Source organism: Calliphora vicina, chromosome 3 (genome assembly GCF_958450345.1).
Source record: "Calliphora vicina chromosome 3, idCalVici1.1, whole genome shotgun sequence".
NCBI lineage: Eukaryota > Metazoa > Arthropoda > Insecta > Diptera > Calliphoridae > Calliphora > Calliphora vicina.
This window is the reverse complement of record NC_088782.1, coordinates 41,091,877-41,097,876: the sequence shown is the minus strand read 5'-3', so window position 1 is coordinate 41,097,876 and position 6,000 is coordinate 41,091,877.

The following is a 6,000-nucleotide window of genomic DNA, read 5'->3' as shown; positions in this document are numbered from 1 at the left end:
AGTCATCCTGTATAAGACAGTCTTAAAACCAATTTGATAATACGGAATCCAATTATGGGGAACAGCAAGCAATACCAGTATAGATCTTATACAGAGGGCAAAATCCAAAATTCTTAGAATCAATACGGGAGCTCCATGGTACATAAGAAACGAGAACATCCACAGAGACTTAGATGTACCCTTGGTCAAAGAATTTTTTTTTCAGTATCTTTTTTCTTTATTGAATCTTTCAGAAATTTACAAATAAGTATTCAAATCTTAACCTGAACTAAAACTGAAGTTGTTATTGCCGCTGCAATGTCCAACATGAGTGCTCGTTAAATGATTATCTGGCCAGATCCAGTGTTTATAATCCCCTGAGTAGTCTATGACCCTCAAATGACAGCAACTCCCTGGCAAAGAGTTTTGGATGATCCATTAGTTTTGAAATGTATTTTAGACTGGAGGGTTTGATCTCCTCGCGTATTATGGGGACATTGAGATCCCTATGGATATTACTATTGCGAATGTACCATGGGGCACCTGCTATTGTCCTTAACAGTGCTGACTGCTTTCTGTGCAATTTTTCAACGTTAGATGAGCAGGCTGTTCCCCATAACTGAATGCCGTATAGCCATATCGGTTTTATAATTGTTTTGTACAAAAGTACTTTGTATTCCAAGTCTAGAGCAGACAGTGGGCCAATTAACCATTACAGTTGGATTGACTTTAATTTTATTTGCGTAACCTTCGCTTCAATATGGTGGGACCATGTTAAACGGCGATCAAGATGGATACCGAGATATCTCACATGGCTCTGTTCTGGGATTTTGATATTATTTATCTATATGGAAGGGCAACTTTCTCGTCTTAAAGTAAATGTAGCGAGAATACATTTTGTTGCATTGACTTTAATTTTCCATTTGTCCAGCCATTTTTCCAAATTTTTCCATGAGACTGGAGTTATTCAGAAGCTATTACGGGGTTTTCATGTGTACTTAAAAAAGCGGTATCATCCGCAAATGTAGATGTGTGAGTCAGTGCGCTCGTACGTAGTTAAATATGAACAAAATTAAATATGATCAAAGATGAATTCAGAAAAACTCGTGAAGCTTATTTGTCAAAATTATATCATCATCCGCACCCGCTCGCAAGGCTACTTACAGTAACTCAAGACAGCTCAAGGCTGCGTAGAGCTGATTTACCAAAAAAATGTCTTAATAGGATTGAAAAATGTTACCAATTTTGTACTTAGATAGCCATGATGCATCAAATCTATATAGTGCTAATCAAGCCTTTTTTTGCTGTTGACCTATGTTATATGAATCGTAAATTAACTGTATTATGGTTGCCACAATCATGTAAATGGTTACTGTAACTATACTATAGTTAAAAACTTGTAACAATGTTGAAATGGTTACAGTAAACATGCTTATTCTACTTATTTTACTTATTCTATCGTTTTGTATTGAAATCTCAATTTTCATAATAAGGGGACTTAGTTCTTTTGCTCACTAAGCTAACGATATACAATTTATTCCACAATGAATTGCAACTTTTCAGTTCTGTTTGCAAGTGAAGAAAAGGGTGCCACAGGCATTTTATTTCAATATAAACCAAGTTTTATTTGTAGTTGCGTTCTTAGGTGCATGATGTTGCACTGAATAAGAAAACAATGGACAATTGGGTCAAAAACTTCAATAATATTTGCTACACAATATAATTTGTTAGAGTTTGTGTGTTGTGAGTCTACAATACTAAATGTACTATTAGAATGAGTATTAAGTAAATGCTAACATATGCGCATAGTTTTAGAAAACCAACTACACAACTACAAATCAAACTAAATGTCATTATTTTTTCTTAAATTTTCTATCAAACTTTTTCTTTGATTTAAGCTTGAAGAGGCAATGAAAAAAAACAACACTAACAATTTACGAAACATGCAACATTACGCACTTGTTTATTGTTATTTTGCCACAAAAAAAATATGGAATAATAAATGAATAAATAGAAACACCAGCAAGAAACAACAAAGAAATATATTGGTAAATGGAGGAAAAATTATAGCAATAGAAACACTTGTCAGCATTTATTATGTACGCAATATGTACGTGTGGTATGTGCGGCACATGTCAATAGCTTCTCGAATTAAATCGCAGCTTTATTTGGCTGGGATGTACAACAATTGGCAGCAAACTCTTACTTATGCTTGACATCAGAAAATAAACAGACAACTTATTATCCTCAATATTTTATAACTATTTTCCGCCAAAAAGTTATTAATGATTTTAGAGAATAAATCATTTTTTGTCTTCTTTAAAAGGAGTTATATTAATAGGTTTCCAAGAAATTTATTTCTTCTCTTGACATACGTTATGAGTAAAAGTTCTTTATACAAAATAAGTTTATTTACCCTTAAAATTTGTAAAAAAAATCCACCCACGTGCCACATTTTACTCCGCCCTGCCCGCCAATAAAAAATTCACATAATTTTAAAGCCTCCATTATGCCTGTAATCACTGATTAGTTGTGTGTGTAGAGTTTTATTTGATTTTTCTTCAATTTTTTTTCTATTGTCAGAAAAAACAAAATCATCGCACGTTCGCCCAATTGCAACTTGTCTATTCAATGCAATAAACTTTTTTTGTCGCTTCGGCTGCACAAACAAAATTAAAAAAAAAACAATTTTCAAACTACAATCATTGAATGCACAAAGTGTAACTGTTATTTTAGTTTTTTTTTTCTAACAATTTGCAACAAAGTTAATTTTCATACAATTAAACTCATATACAGCCACACAAATGTGTTTCTGTGCTGAATTGCTGGGTGTTTTGAATGACTTCTAAATTGATATTACTGCGGTTGTTTTGGAACATTTTAGCCATAGAATTGACAAATTCAACAGTTATCAAAATGCATTTACTGTAGGCAAAACCATTGCAAAATACAACATTAAGTTTGATAATTATGCGACATATTAAAGCTGTGATTTGTAGGGGAAAGGAGAGAAACTTTGACCTACAAAAGTGTGTTATACTGAGTCTTATACTAAGACTGAGTCTTATACTAAGACTGAGTCTTATACTAAGACTGAGTCTTATACTAGTAAGACTGAGTCTTATACTAGTAAGACTGAGTCTTATACTAAGACTGAGTCTTATACTAAGACTGAGTCTTATACTAAGACTGAGTCTTATACTAAGACTGAGTCTTATACTAAGACTGAGTCTTATACTAAGACTGAGTCTAATACTAAGACTGAGTCTTATACTAAGACTGAGTCTTATACTAAGACTGAGTCTTATACTAAGACTGAGTCTTATACTAAGACTGAGTCTTATACTAAGACTGAGTCTTATACTAACACTGAGTCTTATACTAACACTGAGTCTTATACTAACACTGAGTCTTATACTAACACTGAGTCTTATACTAACACTGAGTCTTATACTAAGACTGAGTCTTATACTAAGACTGAGTCTTATACTAAGACTGAGTCTTATACTAAGACTGAGTCTTATACTAAGACTGAGTCTTATACTAAGACTGAGTCTTATACTAAGACTGAGTCTTATACTAAGACTGAGTCTTATACTAAGACTGAGTCTTATACTAAGACTGAGTCTTATACTAAGACTGAGTCTTATACTAAGACTGAATCTTATACTAAGACTGAGTCTTATACTAAGACTGAGTCTTATACTAAGACTGAGTCTTATACTAAGACTGAGTCTTATACTAGTAAGACTGAGTCTTATACTAAGACTGAGTCTTATACTAGTAAGACTGAGTCTTATACTAAGACTGAGTCTTATACTAGTAAGACTGAGTCTTATACTAAGACTGAGTCTTATACTAAGACTGAGTCTTATACTAGTAAGACTGAGTCTTATACTAAGACTGAGTCTTATACTAGTAAGACTGAGTCTTATACTAAGACTGAGTCTTATACTAGTAAGACTGAGTCTTATACTAAGACTGAGTCTTATACTAAGACTGAGTCTTATACTAAGACTGAGTCTTATACTAGTAAGACTGAGTCTTATACTAGTAAGACTGAGTCTTATACTAGTAAGACTGAGTCTTATACTAAGACTGAGTCTTATACTACTAAGACTGAGTCTTATACTAAGACTGAGTCTTAAAAAATACTAAGACGGAGTCTTATACTACGACTGAGTCTTATATTAACTACTTCGGTACCATTGCACAGTGGTTTCCCTTATATGAACAAGCGGTCAATAATCAATATCTTCAAAACTAAAAAAGGTAGGGTCTTCAAAATTTATCACCTCATAGCATGAAGAACTTAAAGTCCGCAAATTTTTTAGAAAAAATATTAACAACTGTAGCCACAGTAGCCCTTTGATTTTTCAAGGGTTAATTGGCTTTTAGATTTGTTTTATGAATTTTTTAAATAAAATATTTCAGTATGAAAATTCGTTTGTTTTAAACAATTTTAGTTAATTTTTATTCCATTTTAATTCATTTGAATTATACACTGAAAAAAAAAACTAAATTAAAAAGTTATACAAAGTTATATGCGCGATATTTTTCGGGTATGTTGCAATCTAAACTGTTTTATATGCTTATTTTTCGCTTCAGCATCTTCCTCCGATAATTCACCTATTGACACTACTAAATGCTTGCTTACCTCAGCTCCATGGATCAGATTTTTATGTACCGATGCAAAAATAAGACGGCGCACAGAGGGATTTTGGTGTCAAAAAGTAAATTTTTCAAACACTTAATTTCAACAATCAAATGATGCAGTTTTGTAGAGAAATGTTTAAAGATGAAATGTACACTTATAGTTTTAAGAAAAAAATTATTTTATTTTTAAAAAAGACCATGCTAGTAAAGTCCTTGCAAGGGTGCTAAGCAAAAATTTACTTATATTTTCACGCAATTCAGTGGTTTATATACCATTTACCTTTAACATATTTGAAAAATATAACATTTCCACATCAATAAAAAAAAATTATGGGAATACCATAACAGTTAAGAAGATATGCCCAAATCTATAAGTCTCTAATAATTATTGTATTTTTGAATTTCCATGGAGAAAAAAATGTAGCCCCACTTTCCCCCAAGCTCTTTTTTTTTAATAAAATGAAAGGTGGGAGTGTCTTGTTTCGATTAAAAAAAATAATTGTTTTCTGAAGTTTTCGTGACAGGATGAAAACTAAAAATTTTTTGTCGAATAATAAACGAAATATCCATCGGCGTGACCGATTTTATTGAAAGTCAGCATGAGTTCCTTTTTGGTATCAATAAATGTATGTACCAAATTTCTAGACTTTTGCTTGAATATAAACAATTTTATGCGAAAAAATCAATTAGGATTGTATGGGAAGTGGGCGTGGACGATTTTGATAAAATTTAATTTTTTTCTTAACTTAGTCCATATAATTCTCTGTGCCAAATTTCAGCGCTCTACGACCACAGCTTATAATTTTTGCAAAAAAATGTATGAAGCCATCCCTCTGTGGGGCGAGTTAGTATATTAAAGATTACACGCCCATCCGCAAATTTCCGCAACTAACTTCAGCACTTTTATTATCTTAAGAATCTGATAAATTCAATGAAAAAAAAAACCTACGGGGGAATATTGGGGGAACACATCTAAAAGTTTAAGTAAACATAATGAAGTTATACAAAAAAGTAACAAATATATAGGTTAACTAAAACATTAATTTCACAAGAATTACAACACAAGTTAGTTTTATTATTTTCTAAAGATAAAATAAATACCTTTAACTTCAAAATTCATTGAAAATAATTTAATTTTGTAGACTACAGCAATTGCAAGACCGTTTTGAAGTGCACGTTTGCAAATCCAGCGTTCAGCTGCGCTTTGCAAATGAATATTTGCTCATGCTTTTAATTTTATTTTTAAAAAGTCCCGTTAGATTTCCAGCAAAAACCGGTTTGCCATTTAAAAGATTGGATATCTAAGAGACAATTTTTATGCATTTTGTCTAAATATTTTGTCATCGTTTTATTTATTTTTGGCCT